The sequence below is a fragment of the Phalangium opilio genome, unplaced genomic scaffold (assembly GCF_054372755.1).
Source record: "Phalangium opilio isolate 3A_F unplaced genomic scaffold, DU_Popi_V2 ptg000217l_1, whole genome shotgun sequence".
Classification (NCBI taxonomy): Eukaryota; Metazoa; Arthropoda; class Arachnida; order Opiliones; family Phalangiidae; genus Phalangium; species Phalangium opilio.
The window spans coordinates 9,746,832-9,768,827 of NW_028324218.1; the positions used below are offsets into that span (position 1 = coordinate 9,746,832).

The 21,996-nt window shown below is 33.9% G+C and overlaps 1 long non-coding RNA gene across 10 annotated transcripts; it reads left to right on the plus strand.

The window, feature by feature from the left end:
* The first annotated feature begins 9,397 nt into the window (after nucleotides 1–9,397).
* LOC149616211 (uncharacterized) lies at nucleotides 9,398–10,830 on the plus strand. Of its 10 annotated transcripts, XR_016375736.1 has the most exons (6): nucleotides 9,399–9,579; nucleotides 9,658–9,829; nucleotides 9,939–10,168; nucleotides 10,260–10,477; nucleotides 10,545–10,647; nucleotides 10,722–10,830. It is a non-coding gene; the product is annotated as an uncharacterized LOC149616211 (long non-coding RNA). The 10 variants fall into 10 exon arrangements; XR_016375739.1 differs by having other exon boundaries at nucleotides 9,398–9,829; nucleotides 10,521–10,647; XR_016375741.1 differs by having other exon boundaries at nucleotides 9,398–9,829; nucleotides 10,569–10,647.
* The last annotated feature ends 11,166 nt before the right edge of the window (nucleotides 10,831–21,996 follow it).

Genomic DNA, 21,996 nt, shown 5'->3' on the forward strand with positions numbered 1-21,996 from the left:
TAGAGAAGGCAGTGCTCGAGAAGCTAATTACAAACGCGGTTTCTTGAAGTTGCTTTGCGAACCAACTTAAAGCGGCTTTGGAAGCTAGTTTGTAGTTTTCAGGGATATTTCGCCTCGGATGAGACTAGTATTAAGTGTATTTTCTCCGGCCTTAGCAGACAACACCAACGAAATGATAAGCAGACAGCACTAACAGAATCGTCTTAGAGTGTGAACCGAGGCAGTTGAAATCGCTCCGAACTACCTTTTTTTTTTATTAGGAGAGAGAAAGGCCAAGAGGGAAATATTCCGCGTCCCCGTCCGAACTACCATTAAAGAGTGTTTCAAAACTGGTTCGGCAGACGAGTTTTCAACCGGTTCCCGTGCAAGTGTGAACATAGCATTTGAGAACCTTCATTCTACAAAAACCTCAAGTTTCCCACCAACCCAAAATATAAACCGTGGAATTAATCAGACTAACAATTATTTTGAGTACAATGTGGCCATACTGTTGAGAGTGTGGCGCACTACTGTAAGCCAAGCTTCTGTAGGTGCCGACTGCTCTGTGTCCACCGGAGTTGACTTGACCCCGACACCCCTTCCATCACTTCCCAAGTAAACCTCATTTCCTTCTCTGGTTAACCACAAACTAAAACCTTGATTACCCTTATCCTTGCCGAGGACCCTTTAAGGGTTAGTCCAAATTTTTTTTTTGTACTATTAGTAAAAATCAAATCCATCATTCTTATTACTTGCTTTCAATGGGGTGTCATAGATCTGGCAGCTATCATTCCGATTATTTGTCAGTTGGCAATACAGCAATTTTATACTCATAATAAGTGTATTTCCCACCTGATATACCTTCATAATTCCTTCAACGAACCCTGTTCATCGGGAATAATTTCTTTTGGATACACTTGCAGACGGACGACAAAACACGCTTGTTTGATGAACGTACTACCATGAATAATATAATAAATATATGAATAAATTAACTCCTATATACCTGGAGTGTCAGTTGACTTCAGAAATAATAGGGCCGTCGCGTTTTATTAATATATGGTTGTTTTAACTATAAATATTAAATGGCTTAGCAACAAGAATTCAGTTGAGACGAAAGAGAAAATGCTACCATGTTACCTATTACCTTCATAAATAATTCAGTCAAATTTTCTCTAGCAACAAAAACTTTGATCACGTGGACGAGGTGAATATCTTATTAAAATTAAAGTAACACCAATGCTGGGCACGTGCAAAGATATAAAAAATTGCCAAAGCCAAATTAAGTATAGCGCATGCACCTTGGCAACATACATGCAACGCATACTTCAAAAGCTCAAAGATAAATTTTTTTTATAAAGTTTTTGATATATATGTCCTATGATTTTAGATGTATCTATTTGAAAATTAACGGTTTAAATATCCTTGAGTAAATTTAAAGGAAACGACACAGGTATGACGTCACCCAATTTAATGGTTTGCCAAATAGTATCAACAACATTGAAAGCCTTAATTAATATTCAGTTGGTACTGTTATATGCAGTGTTCCCGAATATTTATGATTGTTAGTTGAGGTTGCTAATTATACGTTTATTTTGATACTCCACACACGATAACCAATTTCTTCCTTGCTCTATAGTTGAAAGTATTTCACCATGGATAGAATGATTTTATACTCGTCTTTATCTAAAACATTTTAATAATTACTTGCATCATACAAACTCAATGATATTTATACATATTTGGTCATTACATGATACGTGAATCAATGATTTATTTTACAACATATAGAATAGTTATTCAATTAATCATCATGCACTTACTGAGGTACTAAAGTATGATATAATACACTTGAGACTCACTAAACGCCATTGTTTAAAAAGGAATAACAAATTATTAATTACATGAGTACTGAATACAACGATACAAAAATACACAAACTTATAATAATAACCCTTGATTAAATAGCGTTAAAAATTCATTTCATTCTTAAGTATTTGAGTCCTTTTAGAGATTATATACCCTTGACGCGCAACCCACAAAGATCTACCATCCTCCATGCCAACCTTCGTCCCAACCACCTTCCCATCCGCCACCACCATGGTGTCCGCCTCCTCCACCTCCGTGTCCTCCTTTGTGAACATGGATGATTTTCACAGATTGTGATTTCTTGTGACTTCCGCCTCCACCTCTGTAAAAACAAACATATCATAAATATCACAATAGCAACGTCGTTACTACTGATCAAAAATGAAGTGATCTATCCAGTAGTGAGATTTTGAATCAGATCAAGGATAAGACCTCAGATAAGTTTGTAAGACTCAAAAAGTTGATGTTGGGTGCACATAGTCTTAGCACAGACCAAGAGTCTATACATGTAAAGTCAATATACACAGTTGCACAAAGACAACAGTCAACACCAACATTGATTGTTTCCTTAATGCTCTTCTTGTATTACAATAACCAAAGAGTGCAATGGTGAATTAAGAATTTATAGACATGGTGCAAATTCAATTTCTCCGACCTATGGCAAATAAACAGAATCAGTTTTTACGTCCAAGTAAAGTTCACCGTCAACTGAGGGTTAATCAAGTTAAATAAATTTGATTGACAGTGCTAAAATATCAATTCGGAATGTTCAGTAAAGACAGAAACCCCTGTCAAAGGCATCCGACTATACAGTCATCTGGGCTTCGTCACAAATCAGTGTTAACAACATATACAGGTTTGTACTTTTTAACAACACCATTTAACAACATTGTGTCAATTTCAGTTTTAACATTTAAAAGCAGTCATCTGGGCTTCATCACAAATCAGTGTTCCCAACATATACAGGTGTGTACTTGGTAACAATACCATTTGACAACATTGTATTAATTTCAGTTTTAACATAAGCTTTGGCACTATTCAAAGAAATGTAGTACATTACCCGTATATTGGGATTGGTACGTAATGGTGTCCACCATATCCGTGTCCTCCACCATGGCCATATCCTCCACCGTGACCATACTTCAGCGCAAGCGCTAATGCCGCTAACTTATACAAGTGATGACCACCTGTAATTGTCGAAGGAAACACCAGTAACATTACTACAACGCACGCACATATCTGATTTGATTTCATATCACTGTCTTGACTGGGAAACACGTTTACAACATATGAATAATGTTCTACTTGAAGTGTCGGTTTTTATACTGTTAGATTGTCAATACTTTGACCAAATAATTTCCTAGTGGATATCCTGTAATTTAAATGGACTTCTTTTTTCATACAAAACAGTATCCTTACTTCTCGTTCGAATTTACACTCAAATAATGAATTCTTTTGAAAGGAATCGGCGCTAGACCATTTAGTATGAAAAATTTAATTCTTTAAATTTATTTCATAAACAAGTTTCATAATAAAATGTTTTTGTGTAAATAGTAAACAATCTTATTCATAAAATTATTTAAAATTTTCCTTTCAGATTAAAATAAATTATATTTTTAAACTTACACCAGCATGCAATATTTGTTTGTTTTGGTTTTTACTATGATAGTAAGAGCAGGACTACTTAAAAAAGAGGTAATTTTTTTACATTCAATTTACGTAAAGCATAGTTTCCGAAACCAATTTGCGAGGTTTCGGACAATTGTCAAAATCCCGTACATTTCTTTACAAATCTCTTTAAAATATCTCTTTGAAAGCTCGAAATCGCAAAATCTCTCCTCAAAATCTAAAAATCCAGAAATCTCAACCATAAAATCTAGAAATCCCGAAATCTCAACCATAAAATCTAAAAATCCCGAAATCCTACCTTAAAATCTAAAAATCCCGAAATCCTACCTTAAAATCTAGAAATCTCGAAATTCTACCTTAAAATCTATAAATCCCGAAATCTCAACCATAAAATCTAAAAATCCTGAAATCCTACCTTAAAATCTGGAAATCTCGAAATCCTACCTTAAAATCTAGAAATCCCGAAATCCTACCTTAAAATCTAGAAATCCCGAAATCCTACCTTAAAATCTAGAAATCCCGAAATCCTAACTTAAAATCTAGAAATCCCGAAATCCTACCTTAAAATCTAGAAATCTCGAAATTTTGACAGAAAATCCAAAAATCTCGGCCTAAAAAAATCATAATTTCAAATAGAAATACACATCGAACCTCATAATTGTAATACAAAATCAGAAAATTTCTTGCAAAGTTACTAAATCTCCCTCTAAATCCCGAAATCTCGTTTAAAAATCTCTAAATCTTCCTGAAAACTTTAAGATCTCCTTGAATAATCTTAAAGTCTCATTCAAAATCCTAAAATCTCACTCTAAATCTCAAAATTTTTATATCTCGAACAAGATGCTAAAATTTATATGGTTTTCAATTTACTAGGCATTTCACAGTAAAATCTAAATTTATTTAACATTTTTTTAATTACAATTTAATATTAATGAAATTAAATTTACATATTTACATTTTTTATAGAGATACATGTCTTCACCAATCGTCATAATCATATGAACTATGCCACTTCTTTTTGTGCTTCCGTTTGTGATGATGAACATGAATAACCTTGACAGACGGTGACTTCTTATATCCACCACTATTATGTAAAATTAAAAAAAATTCACTTCGATGCCAATGAAATGTATCATACATACTTGAGAGAAGACAGACACATAACATCAGGACGAGGCTTACCCATGATATACAGGTACTGGTACATGGACTGGTATAGGAATGTAATGCGGATGCTTATGTCCGTAACTCTTACGACCAAATCCGAAAAACCCTCCGCCGTGACCACCACTTGGCTTACTAGCTTTGAATAACAAGGCCAATGCTGCGAGGTTGTACAAATGCTTACTACGCATGCCTAACACATCTTCCAGTACAATTAAAAGGCATGTGGTTGCAAGGAGAATATTTATGAACTTCATACCTGTAAATAATATGTGGTTAAAATGATTATGTTATAACCGCGTTTTCCATTGGCTGCTAGCCAGGGTTCGAAAAAACCAAGCCTAACGGGTTTTATTGGGATTTTCAGCGTTTTTGGGATTTATTGGGATTTTCAGCGTTTTTAGGGTTTTCAGCGTTTTTGGGATTTATAGGGGTTTTCTGCGTTTTTGGGTTTTATTGGGGTTTTCAGCGTTTTTGGGTTTTATTGGGGTTTTCTGCGTTTTTGGGTTTTATTGGGGTTTTCTGCGTTTTTGGATTTTATTGGAGTTTTCTGGGCTTTTGGGTTTTATTGGAGTTTTCTGGATTTTTGGGTTTTATTGGAGTTTTCTGGATTTTTGGGTTTTATTGGAGTTTTCTGGATTTTTGGGTTTTATTGGGGTTTTCTGCGTTTTATTGGGGTTTTCTACTTTTTTGGGTTTTTAATATTTAGCAGTTGCGTGAATTGTAGAAATTGTCATTCAAAAGTCACTGCTTTAAAAGTATATTGATTTTTTTCTTTTCAAAGACTTGTCAATGCTGTGATATGTTACACAACTCACTATCAGTCTAAAAATTGTTAAAAAATGTATTTTTACGTAGAAATTACTTAATAATGGTTCGTCAATCATAATTTTCAATTTAAATCGATACTAAGAGTGCTCGAAATTGTTTAAATTATATTGAAAGTAAAAAAATATACCTACTTTGTATTAATTAAAGCAATGTTAGTCCACAGGTGTACGAGAAAAGTGTAATCCAAAATGCCATGCATAAATCGTGTAATGATTTAGCTAAAATTTGTATTTAGAACTCTGGGCATTTTTCCCATTAAAAAAAAACTGTTCTGCTTATGATCACATCCGGTGTCAAAATGATTCGTCTTAAACGCTGTCTTTGCATTAAATACTCAAATGTTAAAATCTATAGAGAATTAATCTGATTAATAATCTCCAAGCGAAACTTATGGTTTTATTAAATGTGTGAATAAAGAAAATTTACAATAAGTTTCTCATTCATTTACTAAAAGGCTTCGGAAGTAATAAGTTACGGTGCTTAATTTCAATGAAAGACGTCCATGGGTGTCCGCGAGTACCCAACGGAAGTAGATTTTTTTGCTTAAAACTTCCTGTAACAAATAAAATTCTCTTGTAAAGTACATGCGACAATAAAAAAATACTGTTATATCAATAAAGTGAGTTTCTTTGTGATTTGTGAATCGAATTTTTCCAAAGAATTAAACAATATTGCTAACATACGGTTCATAAGATTTGAATTTTATGTTCTTCTTTATTAAATCATAGTGTTTTAAAAGAGTTATGCGTAAAACGTTTACTTTCTATAATAAATTTCACTATTATTTGGATTAATAAGTTTTAAAATAAGTCTGAATTAATTTTGACTGTTTAACTCTTGAAAGACCAACCATTCTGCAAAATGTGCTGTGAAAATCAATGGTGTATATTAAACATACAAAAGTATTTAAAGGGATACGTCAGGCAAATATTTTGCTTTTTTATCAAAAGAGCTTATAAAGTAATAAATATATCAATTGGAACCATGTTTCTATCTACAATATTTAAGAAGATGCAAGCAATCAAGTTTTCATTATGGCAAGTAATTTACACTACACGTTAGGCTTTCCCACGAAGCACTTGGGACTGCTCCTATTGGACCACTATTAACACCTGACGAACTCGCTTATTAGAGGTAGTTCCCAGTACTCCGCGGGAAAGCCTAAAGCGTAGTGTAAATTAACAAAACTTAATTGCTTGTATCTTCTTCGATATTATAGATAAAATATTATATTCATTATTTTATATATATACCCTCTCTAGATTAAAAAAGAAAAAAAATTGAGTCCTGAGTTTCTCTTAATGTTAATTCACTGCCTTCTCTAATACTAGGCCATGAAATACGAATAAAAGGGGGGGTGGCAGATAGGATTTCACAAATGCCGTTAGATGTCGCTTTTCTGAGGTTTTACACTGGCGGCAAATTCAAAACTATGGGAAATTGTTAGTAACGACGAAGTGTAATCTGCCAAGTTCGTCTCGAAAAAGAAAGCAAAAAACCGGTCATTAAACCGGTTCATGATGCTGAACGGTTTCCGAGTTCGAAAAATACTAGTTTAAATTTGGTGTATGTTTTGACACGTGTCAATGGCGTCTGCATGGAAATTTCAACCCATCACAGCCCTTAGGTTTTTCCCAAAAACTGCCACTGCCAATGAAATGCCATAAGTTTGATCTGGATTGCCCAATGAGCGAGCTTAGGAGAGGTAGGAGGAGATTTCTTTGGCAGCTGAATTCGGACACAGACATTATCTCCAATATGTTAATTATCCACTTCTCTAGTTTAGCAGACGATGTGCCCTGGTCAATGGTCATGGACCAGGTTATTTAGTCCAGTTTAAAAAAATCTTTATTTCCCTTCCTGGTTCGCCATAAGCGAAAGACGTGACGTCATGTGAGACTGTGCAGTACCAATTTACTTTCGTCATCGCGAAAATTCGCCACAGAAAAGAGCCATCTAACGGTTACTAAGCGCAAATTCAAAATGTCACGTAAAAAATGCTTCTCTTGTACATTTCAAGGCCTAGTATTAGAGAAGGCAGTGGTTAATTTGTACATATATTGACAAATATAGTGGAGCCATCTATTTTGAAAAGGGTAAACTAAAGCTTGAGAAATATCAAAGTTTTCGTCTTTCTCGTCTGCGAGGGTATCTAATTTTTTCCGTGTTCAATGTCATTCAACTGCGATAGGCCTTCTTTTGCAACATTTGAATTACCAGCACATATTTATTTTCTCCTTTGAAATATATAAGGTTACGTGTTGACATAATATAATGATTTTAACCCCTTTAAATTGATAAAGCTTTGAGTGTTTTAAATACTTTAAACACGAGCAAAATTTATGAAAAATATTTCGAAGCTTAATTGATCCTGTTAATTTTTTTTAAAAAATATTACACTAAAGCTACATGTATCAGACGCAACGAGTTTATCTATTAGTCTAATATATGAAATCGTGTTCTTCCTCACGACCGACCACAATCACAAATCGCGTGATATAACTCTATCAATTGTTGTGGAGCGGAATTTCAAAATTATCAAACTCCTAACCAATATTAATGTATTCACAAAGGAACTTGAAAATATTCAGTGATATTTTAAAATGACGAAAACTTTTAAAATTCAAAACAACGCTAAACTAATATAATAAATTGAGCATTTTAATCTAGTGTCCGTTGTATTAGGTGCATCGTCCTATCAGTAATCTAAAATACAAAAGAGTCTTTCTTTAATGACACCCGGGCCCATCCATTGTCTGATATTGAAATGGAAACCAAGATGCATGTATTACTTTAGTGTTACCAGAAGTGAGATGAGACTAGAAGTATTGAGATAACGAAATTCTTTACTTGGCGAAAGTGAATATTCTTGCTAACACACCAACGGTTGGCCCTCTAGTAGTGGTTTCTGAATTTTCCCTCCAAAACGTGAGACGCTCGTGGTGGTAGACGGCCGAACTAGATTCAAGGAGCCGCGCCGTGTTCCGCCGCTTTAGGTTGAGGGAAGGGGGTAGTAAATGTTTTTGGAACTCGACCAATTTTTTTCTCTGTAGTGTAGGAGCGATGGAAGCGGCATAAAATCCTCGAATTTGTTCACTAGTGCCAGGATCTACTACCAATGCTAGAGCCCTTCACTTCTAGTCTCATCTCACTTCTGGTGTTGATAAATAAAAGGAAAAGTTAACTTGAAATAGTTCAACGACATTTTGAAGTAATGTCAATGAAACTTGTATTCGCCCGTTTTTACCTATATTTCGTGGATATAATGGGTTTACGTGTCACTGTTATAAATCCCTAAAGAAAAGCAATCAGAAGAGGAAATATTTCGAGGGAGGTAAATGTCCTTGCGTCGCCGTTGTAGCGAGCCCTTTCACGACCAAAAGAGATAGAAAAACTTTAATTTCCTTCATTATTATCATAGAGTAGTCTTACGTGATAACTGAAGCGGGGAACCATGTTCCTCAAAAAATAATATTTGTGGTCCAATGACCTAAAATTGTAATTCGCAAAATTATCACTAGATAGCGCCTCAAGTTTTATACTTAAAATTGGTACAAAATATACTAATGTTATTTTAATAAAGACTCTCAATCAGGTAGAATCCTAATGTAATTGGTTATATAAGATTTTTCTGTTGATTATAAATAAATTTCAATTTGTGATATATTCATTTCTCAATTATGTGCAACAAACTTTTAATTAATAGGATTTTGAACGGAATATAATTAAATGCCACGATAAACTGGTAGCTTATTGTACTACGTTAAGTGAGGAATAAGATACCGTCTATTATAAACTGTTTTAATTTAAATTATGTAAAATCATTATTTTAAACATGATTACGCAGTCAACTTGGATTTAAAGAATTCTTACTTTTTATTCTGAGAGAGCGGTTGCTTTCATTTCCATAAAAAAATTAAGACATTTTGGCAAAAAAAGGGAAATTTTCCCATAGGAATAACATGGGAAATGTTTGCTGTGATGGCCAAATTGACTCGAGCATTTTTTGAAGACTATTTATTCGATAGGTCTGAAAATGGTTTTAAATGAAAGGTTGAACATTTTTCTGGTGCCTTTCGAAGTTTTATTGAAAACAATTAATATTAAGTATTACTTTTTGTATTTTAAGCACATACTTAAACTTACGACCTTTTATTCTGTTGGACTTACGTGGTTTAATCCTAGCTAAAATCATAGAGAAACGTACTGTTGGACTTACGCTGTTTTACCGCTAATAGAGCGACTGAGCGAAGATTTTTGTTTAGACAACGCGTGTGGCTATGCCGAGCTTAAGGCGAATTTTTTAACTTTTCACATAAAAGAAGGGGTTAATTCGTCCTCATTTTATTTTAATTTCGTAAGTTAAACCTTATTATAATTTAATACAAAAGAATTTAATTTAGGATTTAGCCGATAATTTTTAAATTGACTGATTTCACTAAGCCTCGGTCAAAATTTAAATACAGCTGATTGTATGTAGAGACTAGAGACCAATTGGCCGTGTAGCGTACGTTTTAAGGTGTTTCACCTGGTGCCATCGGCCCACGATAGCCGCTAATTAGGTAATTTGTTTAAATTAAATCAATTTTTGTTGTTTAAAGTAGATTAATGCAAAAGACGCACAAGGGTTCGTTCCCTGGTTTTTGACTGTTGCCACCAGCCAACAGTTACCGCTACGAACATACCTTTTTTACTGGTAAAATAAATGATAGATTCAATCACACTATCACTAAACCCTGTCACCAAATCATACAATAAGGTTAACAATTTAAATTTTAATTATTTAGTGCTTATTCTAACATAACCTCAAAACAGTAAACAATGGCCATTTTTCCAACGATAACTGTGCAGATTATATTTGGTGCCACCGATAACCACTATGTAGATCATTTTATTGGTTTAAATTAATGGTAATAAATTTGAATAATTAAACACACGATCACTAAACCCTGTCAACAAACCAACCAATGTTTTTTATCCCGGCTCTTGCAATCATTTTTATTAGGTAACAGTTGCGTTTTTAAGTACTATTTATAACCGCTATTTAGAATAAACCTTTTTGTTTAAATTAGATACATTTTTGATGTGTAAAGTAGATTAATTCAAACTACGCAGAAGAGTTCATTCCCTGGTTTCTAGACAAGGGTTACCGCTACGAAGATATGTTTTTTGCTGGTAAAATAAATGATAGATTCAATTCAATCACACTATCACTAATCCCTGTCTCCAAATCAATATTTTTAATTCAGGCTCTTCCAAGCGCGAAATTACAAATTACAGTGTGTTAATTAATTAATATAAATTTTGGATAAATATGTAACACACTATCATTATTAAATTTCTGAAGAGAGGAAAAAAGGTTGAAATTAATTTTTTTAAATTTAAAAAGCAAATTTGGCTCGGAAAAAACCCAGCGCCTGAAGCCTGTCTTATAAAATTTTCACAAGATGATTCGTTCAAGAATGTCTAGAAATAAGTCGCATAGAAGTAGTGAATATTTCACCTAAGTCAGCTGACTTGGCCAGGCAGGGCATAGCCCACTCGATCCATGCTCACGGACGCTGCTCTGCATCTTGCGTAGTGTTACGCGTGATCGAGTGGGCTATGGGCAGGGTAAACAAATACGGGGCTGCCAGGCTGTCTCTTACACAATAATGATACAGGGCAAATGACTAGTTTAAAAATAAAACCATGGGACCACAAAGAAAATGCAAAGGTAACCAGAGTCCAGACATTAACTCAAAAAGTTTAATTGTTCAATTCCTAAGTTTAGCAGACGACGTGGTCAAATATTATTATATAGCGCGAGCAGCTTGCGTCCATGAGCGCGGATCGAGTGGGCTATGCTTGCAGGAAGAAACTTTGTCTCAGTTACACCAAAGAGAATATAGGGGAGGAGTTGAAGATCCCCCGCTCCACAAGGCTAAATTACATTGTTGCCCCTAAATTATACTAGTGGTACGAGGGAGTTTCCGGCTCAGTCGCGCCACCTACGATACCGTTAAATGTCTCAAACGGAAATGCCTCGGTACTGCGCATTGAAGATGCGCGGTAGAAAAGAGCAACAAGATTTTCCCCTCTTTCCACTCCTCCCCTATATTCTCTTTGGTTACACCTTGTATTGGAAACCCCCATACCTATGGCGTTGCCTGTGTACCCCCACCTACGGCACCGTAGTCCTCCCAGCATCCTCAGCGGTTAGGTAGGGTCGTACTGGATGAAATTGTGAAGGGCGCCCCCTCTATCTTAAAATTAGAAGCTAGCTCTCATACAAATAAAATGGCGCTACGCGGCAGCACTTAGCAATCGCCTACCGAAGGGTAGGGGCGTGCGCGAGGTACATTGGGAGAGATACGGTGCCGTAGGTCGCCCATCTTCATTTGCAATCCATCTCAATTCCCGTATCCCTGGTTGCACTGCTACAACGAAAACCAAATACCAGCAACATAAGTCCAAGCCAGTCATCTGAAAGACTCAAAACGATGACTCTGATTCTTCTGAATTTGAAATATCAGTAGAAATGATTCTAGATAATCCTCAGAGTTATTTTAAATATTTTAATGCTCAAAGCTAGGGGATAAGGAAAGGCCAAAATAATTTTATTATGAAAATTTGATGTTTTCAGTAATAAATTAATCTCATTGGTGATAACTGATTAACTGGTACCTGAAAGCATTAGTCACTAACTTGCAATATTAGGTCCCTTATGCTTACGCTCCCCTATATTTATGTTTGTGCTTAGTGCAGATTTTAAAAATGCCACAGTTGCTTAACAATCTTAATTAAAATGAAGACTGAAGGAACAGATATTAATAAAAAATGTCTTCGTGGACAAAGACTTGAAAAAGTAAATGATAAGAAAACAAAATGGAATGACCGAAGCAACAGATATTAAACTTTTTCTTTAAAGACATGATTATAAAACATCAATTATTTGAAAAAAAATACTTATCTTCGTTTTTTTCACCAAAATTACATTTGCCCAAAAATATTGTATCATTAAATTTTCCATTCTTTTCAAAATGGTTCGTGTCAAAGATTTACTATATAACAGAAACATGCGACATCGTTTATATTTACAGCTAGATTTCCAGTGTAGACCATGATAGAAACAGTTCCTCGTTAGTGATATTTAAAAGGATTGCAGCTTTTAATTTGAACTACAATGCGTTTTAATACTGGAAACTAAGCCCAATAGTGAAATAAATACGCAGCCCACCATTTGTCGGTGTCCATTTACGTGTTTCGTGTTATACGTTTGCTCTACAATGTGTTCCTCATAGCGAGTTGAAGTCATACCAAACTAATTCAATCACAACTTTTAAAACAGTTCTCACGCACTCAATAATATACCAAAGGTTTTTTTGTTAATAATGTCTTTTATCCAGATTTTAATGATTCATTTATAAAACATTTTAAATCATCGACCCAAAAAATGGGACCCAAATTGAATCGTGGTCGTATAAATGCAGGCGCAAAACCAAAGCACCCTAAAGCGACGTTTAAAATGTCAATCATGATGAAAGATAAAATTTCTTCCTTCGGTTGAATTTAGTCGTTTTAAACAACGTTTTGCCTTATAGTTCGAAAAGAGAAACCTTTAAAAATAACCTATATCCATACTCGGATATTTATTCTAATCCTTTTCATTCGAAAACTGTTAATACCACAAAGGATATATAGAATGAATAATCTGTCTTTCGAAAACAATGCAAATGTAATTTTGGTGAAAAAAACGAAGATAAGTATTTTTTTCAAATAATTGATGTTTTATAATCATGTCTTTAAAGAAAAAGTTTAATATCTGTTGCTTCGGTCATTCCATTTTGTTTTCTTATCATTTACTTTTTCAAGTCTTTGTCCACGAAGACATTTTTTATTAATATATAGTGATAGGTTTAACAAACTTATACATGGTGTTTTTTAAGGTGGATGTTCTTTGGCAATTTTGAGTCGGAAATGTTCTATGACATTTTGCCGTACAGGCCACCGTTTTCAAGTAATGATTGGAGCGTTTAATGGATGCCCCCTTAACTATATTAACATTGTCTTTCAGTTTCTCGTGTTAATTTTAAGGGGTCATCCGTAAAACACTCCAGTCATTACTTGAAAACGGTGTCCCTGACGGCTAAATGTCATAGAACATTTTCAACTCAAAATCACCCAATATTAATTTATGTCAGAAACAACCAGTATATCAAAATGATAAATAGTCAAAATTTTCATAAAATATTTATTGCACTATATACAAAATGACTTTTAATTTTTAATGAGAATGAGAATTGGTCTATTAAACATTATATATTATCTACACTGCATTTGAATATAATAAATACATTTTCCGATAGAAGACAAACCAATATGGTTTGCTAAATAAATTTCAGTTAGATGATTTTTACGTAGGACAATATTGTTATGGCATTGATATGCGCAGCATTTGCATGTCTGTCAATTAGTAGGCAATTGTTCTTAGGCTTACCAATATTGACTACTGTAGTGACCTTTGCTTAACTGTTCGCCGAGTTTCTCTAAATCTTTTTTGTCAAAGTGATCGTGTACTTTGAATTGAACTTTGATGTTATGCTTCTTTTTCTTGTGGCCATGGTGAATTGGAATGACGTGATGACCTCCGTGGTGACCTTTGGCTTTTTGTTGACCTCTCAAAATTAAGGCCAACGCCGCGAGTTTCTCTAACTTGCCAGCTTCAACTTGGTGTTGTGATACGAATACGCAACACAACAGGGTTATTAGTAAGGTGAATGATATTAGTTTAGTCGACGACATTTTGACACAATCTGAAATGGTAAAAAAATAATTTAAATTATTTTGAAAAAAAAAATTGGCAAAATATCAACTTGTGTTTAAATAAATTAAAATAATTATATTAAATTAACTTTCTTTACAAATCCCCCTCAGATTCCCTGTACTGTACATTGATTACGAATTTCGTTAAATAATTTAAGTATTGCCTAGGGTACGGTTTTTTAATAAATTACGCGTTATGTCCTTTAGTACAGTCTAAGGTACACCGATTATACGCAGAGTAAATAATCATTTGGTTTATTTTATTTAATTTGCAGAAACTAAATTTCATTAACTACTTTAAAACATGTTTTTGTAATGTCTGTTTTCTGTTCATATTTCATTTCATATTTTCTTGATAAATAAACATTAATATAATTTCTCGAGAAAACATCATTATATTTATTTATAGTAAACAGAGAAGTCAAATGACAATTTTATGTATTAATTTCAAAACAAGTTTTTGCAAATTTCAGTATTCTGTTCTCAGTGCATTTCATGGTATCTTGAAAAAACCACTTTACTCTTTCATACTATTTATAAAATCAGGCTTAGCTAATTATTTTAGTCCAATTAAAAAATTTAAGTTGCAGCTCTACCCCACAAACTAAGGCAAAAAACATTCTGCAATCGTTCACTAAGCCCAAGTTTCAAGTATGTGAAATGAAAACCCTTAATTAAACTAACACTAAGAAGTTGTACAGAAAAATCGCACCTACCAGTATCTATGGCTCTTCCTAAGCCGGACACCCGCTTGAGAATGATCCCCCATTTTTAGACAATGCTCTGTTTTATATTAAACACAAAGTTCTTTCCTTTTCAGTATTAATCATCACGCTCGTTGACCAAGCGTACCATCTTCCCCCTTTAAAATAATATATTCCGGTGAAATACCCATTGATAAAGGAAGTCGTCCAACCCTTCCTTTTGTCACGAAATCCGACAGTTAGTGCGATCATTTTCCTTCGCTAGAAGGAAATTGCGATTGTTTAAATGTTTATAAATAATGCTTAAAATATTTGATAATTACATTTTTTATATTTATATTTATATATAGAGCGTTAAAAATTGCTTGGATGTTATTTTGATACGTTCAAAATCTCCCAAGTTGCGATTTAAGAAAGTTAATAAAATTATCGATCCGTTACGTGCCTATTCATATGTAAAATTTGATATATTTTTAATTATAAGTTTTTGAAATATTGATGAAAGTCAAAACTTTAATCTGAAAGAGAAAAAAAAAGGAACTCTATGAAAATTACCTGAGCGTGTAATTCGAAACTGTTTTGAGAAATAGATACCTTGATTTAAATTCACTGTAACTAATAGTTTTCTTAATAACAATATCAAAGTTTTGGAAATAAATTTGGAAAACCCATATATCCGCATTAATTTAATTTTAATAATGAAGTGGATTCAAAGAAGGTAAATCACGTTATTATACAAGACGTTATAACTATCTGACAAACACTTCATTTATTGTTACTAAAACTTAAAATGAGAAAATACATTTCATTTCATACATCTGAAAAATTATCCCTTACCAGCGGGATCCATTATTACAAATTGTGACAACATTATCAACTATAACTTTGAAATAAAAATAAAACTCATTTAAAATTCATCTTTAGCGTGAAATTGTCATGAAAAAAGCTTTGGTTATTTAATAAAAATATTGAGGACCATTAATATTTATTGGCGGAAACCCTTCTGGAATGTCCTGCCAACCATCATTTTCGGTATATGCTTCTGGAGATGGTTCATCGTAAGCCTTTAAAGGTTTCCTAACAACAGGTTTTTTTTCGTCGTAGGGTTCTTGAATAACTGGCTGTTGGTCATCGTAGGTCTCATTTCCATAATCTTCAATTTCGTCTTGATCGTTTGCCTTATCATCTCCTGGCTTGTCCTTCTCCGAATTGTCCTCTGGTTTGCGACGGGGTTTTTCAGGTCGTTTTCTTCCTTTACCACGAGATGGACGTGGTCTAGGACGCGTCGGTTTTTCACGTCTTCTATTACTGTCCGGTTTAACGTACGTTTTATGCGGCCTGTTTTCGACACTATCTTCGTGTTCACCACCCCATTGTGGTTCTTTCCAGTCATCATCACCGTTGAATTTGTCCCAGTCCTTGTCCGGAGCTGGGTAGTGCTTGTCGTCGTCCCAGTCTTTGTCGTGATCCCCTTCCCAGTGTTTATCGTGGCCTTTGTCGCAGTGATATTCCTTGTGTTTGCTTTATTAAAGTTTCATTATTAAATTTCGTGTTTGAAATGAATTGTTTACAAGAGCGTAATGCCAAGAGCTATAGCTTTGTTCATTTTTGGCCTTATTCCAAGATATGCTATATTCCCTAACATTTATTAGAGACTGGTTTATTTTAGGACGCCATCTTTTAAAATGGCGGCCCAAAAACTAATAAAAATAAAAGGGCAACGCCGGGTGCCTTTGATACTAGTTTCATAATAAAATATAATTTACGAACGTCAATAAAGCTCAGTGTATAGCATGAGGTTGTACGTAAATGACTAATGATTTGAACTTGTACTGTGAAATTATTTTACTTTCTTGAGTTTTCAACCCTACCTTTTTACTGGGTACGGATGAAGACCTCCGCTTCTCAAAATCATGGCAAGAGCAGCGAGTTTCAGAAGTTTCGAACTTTCAAGGTATTCCAGTTTGACCAGCAAAAGAAAGATTATTATTGCCTTGTAAAACTTTATCCGAACCATCTTGATCTAAAACGATGTTTAAAAAAGGACCACGCAAAAACCGTTCAATACACCCGAAATCATCTTGCTCATACTCAAACTTCTCGCATGCTCAAAACCCTTCATCTATTTCGAACAGCAGCTTACAGATTCAAGCTAAAATACTTAATCAAAATTCAACATACCTCTATGGAAAGAGTTGCTTACACTCAAATTTGAAAGTTCCCTAATCTCCTTGAGGTGCTACATTGACCGTCAGAATTCAACCAGATTACGAAAGCAACTGGTAAACGGATTATAATTTATGAACCATACCAAAACATCATTGTTCTTATAATAAAGTCCACCTTTTTTAGGTATTCATCAATTTGTCTTGTAGTCTTTTGTTTAGACACTCCATTTTTTTAAACGTTCGTCACCCAAGAGTGAGCTCGCCTTATGTTGTTGCTCTATGAATAAAAATCATCTTTGATTAAGGATGTATGAGTACTCGGACATTCAAGCTATGTACATCCTTTTCAATTGTTAACAAAGTTCAGTGTTACTCTATTTTATATCAACCGTCTTCATATACGGTAAATTATTTTGTTTACTGTAAATATTTATATTAAGGTATCACGAGTTTCCTCGTAAACATAATCACATTACGTTTTTACTTTCGTTGAATTGTAAAATTTATTTCACGGACGCCCATAAACATTACGTCATTTGTCATCTTTAGATGAATTTCAAGGAAAATTAAAAAGGGAAAACACTTTTATACTTTTAATTTTAAAGTTAATAATGGCTTTAAAAAGGGAAAAATACTAACCACCAATTCAATTAAATACTAAACCATCACTAGCTTTTCATATAATTTATTCTCTTAAATTTTGCAGGTTGTGCATGGAAAGGTTAACGTTCAAAGGTTACCTGCAATTCTAGATCACCCAGATGAAGGGTATTTCTGATCAGTCTGCTATAAATTAAATGGTGTGTTCTTTGGCTCAAACTGAGTGGAAAGTGTCAAAGAACATTTAGTTACAGAGATATAAACTCCCAAACATTGACTGGCCCCTAAAACACGGAAATTTGCACAATTATTGAGTAAGACGGATCAGGCTGCCCATCTTGTTTAGACAATTTCAATACCCTTCACTCTAAGAACATTACTGTGGGGTACTGTGGGGAAATTAGCTTTACATTACCAGCGTACGCACACGTAAACCCATTTAATAGTACACTATACTGCTAGATAAAGGTTCAATAACTTGAAGACTATTAATGGTTGATATGTCTTGCTAAACATATAACTGTTTAGTTGCATTAGAGGTCAATGTTTTTTGAGTCAATATCTCCGGAACTATATGTCGAAGACGTCGTGTTCTTTGTCTATTTCCACTGAGTTTGACCCAAAAAGAACACACCGTTTAACTTATCGGACACACCATGCATATTGCAAAACAAACAAGTATCATAAATTTTGCAAAACAAAGTTCTGTAAATTTTCTGGAAACGGATACGTAAAAAATCCCAGGATTTAACATTGAGAAAAAACCAATATATGTCCTGGGAAGGTACAAAGCCAGACTTTTCCAATTTCCCTCACATGCCTGTCATATAGGCAAGGTATATCGATTTAGTGCAAAAGATATGAGTTCAAGCCATAAAGGTTCTTGGTCAGAGAGTACATACACGTGTAACCTACAAGTTACGCCCTCTAACACGACGATAAAGTACCTAATGTATTACAAATGACGCACCCCAATAATTTACTATTATCTTTTAGTTTACTAGTCCGTTACAGTAAATTGTCTGAATTAATAGTATTGTGTTCAGTCTTTACCACTTTGATGTTTAAGTATCACGTCCACATGTGGGTGTACCTATAAAAGTAATTTATGAGCTTATTTTTTCCTCTAACAAATAATATTTCCCTAAACCCATCTATTCGACTATTATTTAATTGAAATCGAGGATGATGACCAAATAACTCACTACCTTACAACATTAAAATTTAACTACGCACGGATGACTTGCAACGTCCATATGACAAAAACAATTACCTTGTTTAGCATTAATAAAAAGTATAAGAAAAAATTAAGATAAAATTGAAGTTTATTCAAGACAAGGACACGTCTGACAGTAAGGACAAATTTCACGGAAATTCGACATGGACACATGACTAACATCACAAGTTCATTAAGTTAAAATCGAGGTAGTAAAATAAAACTATAATTAGCACAATACACAAAGTTAAAAATATAAAATATTTCGTAATTTTAAGTTAAAATTAAAAAAAAAACTTAATGATAATGAATTTACACGAATTATTAAAAGGTTTATCATGATCTTTGGCACCTTGTTTTGGTCTTTCATCTACCACAATTCGCCGTAATGCTTCCACCAGTCTTTTGGCAACTTGATCTCTTCTTCGATGTGCAAATCGTTCATTAAACTATAATCGTGCAAAAATTCTGGCTCCATGTGCATATGATCATGATCAGCGAATAAATAGATGACTTTGACTTTCTCTTTTTTCGGTTCTTCTTTCTTTTTCCTTCAAGAAAAAAGTACAAACATTTGTTTAGTTACGATTTTTTTTTTGAAATGCTTAGTTGTTCTTATTTTACAACAAAGACATTCTCAAAAAAAAATTCAAAAAACTAAAATCGTAAACCCGTAACGGCGCCACCTCGTGTTCGTAGCCTGGAGAGTTTCACTGTCAGTGGATCTATTTTTTTTAAAGTTCAAGTAAAGCCAATAGACCATTCCATGAATTGCATGCAAACAGAAAAAAAACACAGGGGTAGGCCGCCATGTTAGGTTATTTCTTTGCTTCAAAAGGCAACACGTGACAGAGTCCTACCTCCCTCTAGGAGTACTTATTGGCGCGAAGGCAATAACCTACCCTCCTGCTTCTCTGGATGAATTAATATAATGGTCTATGCTCATTCATCTTCTAAACATAATCCACATATTCAATAAAAACATTACATAAATGTTGCTTGAAAAATGACTTTGAGTGTTTCATACTTATTTTTATAATTGGGAGGTGAAATTAAAACTTTAACATGTTCTTACTTAATGTATATTGGAATTGGAACGTATCTTGCTCCACCTATCCCAGTTAGACCTTGCATTGCGGAACCTTTTTGAGCTCGAAGGATCAATGCTAAAGCAGCCAATTTTTCCAGGTTTCCACAATGAACTCGATGGTTGCTTATTATGAGGCATGACAATACCATGAATGCCAACGAAAGACAGTAGACCTTATTTGCAGCCATTTCTGTCAATACAAAGTATTTTAAGTAAATATTAGTCCTAACAAGTTCGTAAGTATTTATCTTAAAACTGACACTACTTAAATTTAATATACATTAACTTGGAGAGCAGACTTGGTTTACCAATGAGGACCTAAGTTAAGCAGTTAGTAATATAACGAAAGAAATTGAGTTGTTCTATTACTTTTGTAATTTTATGACATAAAATTAAATAATAAAATTATTATAGTTAAAAGAAATGATCAGGTTCTAAGCAAATTATGAAGTACTTACATAGTGTAATTAAAAACTCAATTAAGTTGTATTGGGCCTACTAATATAAACTAATTCTTATAACTAACCACAACACTGAAAATAATTCATACTCAATGACCGTTTTGATTGATTCGAATTGAAAGTACTTACTAGATATCGTGATAATTCCCAAGCTCGAAATGATTCCATCTTTGTTCGTCTACATCTTTATATACTAACATATTTCTTTCCTCTGTTAGTATGAATAATTAATTCAATATCACTAATTTATTATTAAACTTAGTGGTTTTGTAACAACCACTGCACCAGGATAAGAACCTTTCCCCATATTTGATAATAGCAACGATTTGGTACTGTACGTCCTTCGAATTTTACCGGCGCCATTTCAAAATAGCGTCCAAAAACCTGCACTAAACTTCTCGAGGAAGATGGTATTTACTGCTCGGAAAATCCTGTTCCCTAGAAAATTATAAAATTTTTAAGTAAAAGTAAGTTGCTGGCTCTCGCTTGACCAGTTATCCGTAAAACGAATCAGATGGTCATTGAGTATAAATAAATTAAATTTCTATACCGTTATATATTTTTGGCTATTGGCAAGGCAATAAATTATCAACGGTAAAAAAAAATGCGTTGGACTCTGGAACTAAATGATTTGTGGGTTACAAAAGAGAGGTTGAATTATTTTTTTAAGACATAGGCGATTGTTTAACTTCTTTATTCCAAATAGTGTACCGAATAATATAACATAAACAGTTTTACTCCACTCCATAAAGCTTACTACACATTAGCGCGTTCGTTTTGAAGTGTTGCGTAACGTATGAGTTTGAATAGAAACGCCACAGGTTGCGATACGGTCATAGCGACATCTGGCTACGCCATTTAGGCGGAAAAACGCTTCAAAACGCTCTAATGTTTACTTGAAGGAGAAAGGGATGGGCCAGAAACATACCTATAACGTTGCAGTCTGTACCCTCACCTAAGGCAACGAAGTACTCCCAGAATGCTTAGCGTTTCGGTAGGGTCGCACGGTAAGGAAACGTCGAGGATGCCACCTATCTTAGAAAAGAGAAGCTAGTTTTCATACAAATACAATGGCGCTACGAGGAAGCACTTACCAATCGCCTACTGAAACAAAAAAATGCCGATTCATCTGTTTATATTTTTTCGAAAATTAGTACACCATATTGGCTCGTAATGGTTTCACTTACTCCTACGTTATCTGGAATTAAAATTTGAAAATGCAATTAATATTTTTAAAAAATGTGAAATCAAAAATATATAGAAAGATAACTAAAGTAAAATCCTAGATTATTCGTATTCAACATTCAGTTTAGCTTCTCTTCCATAAATGTAGCTAAAAGCTATAAATATATTGGTAAATACTCACTCCATTGTCAATTACATACTTTCTACCTAAAACCCTTCATCTTGAAAATAGTAAATAATGTTTTACATCTAAAATTACACGAAGGGCCTATAACATTGATATAAACTAAGCATT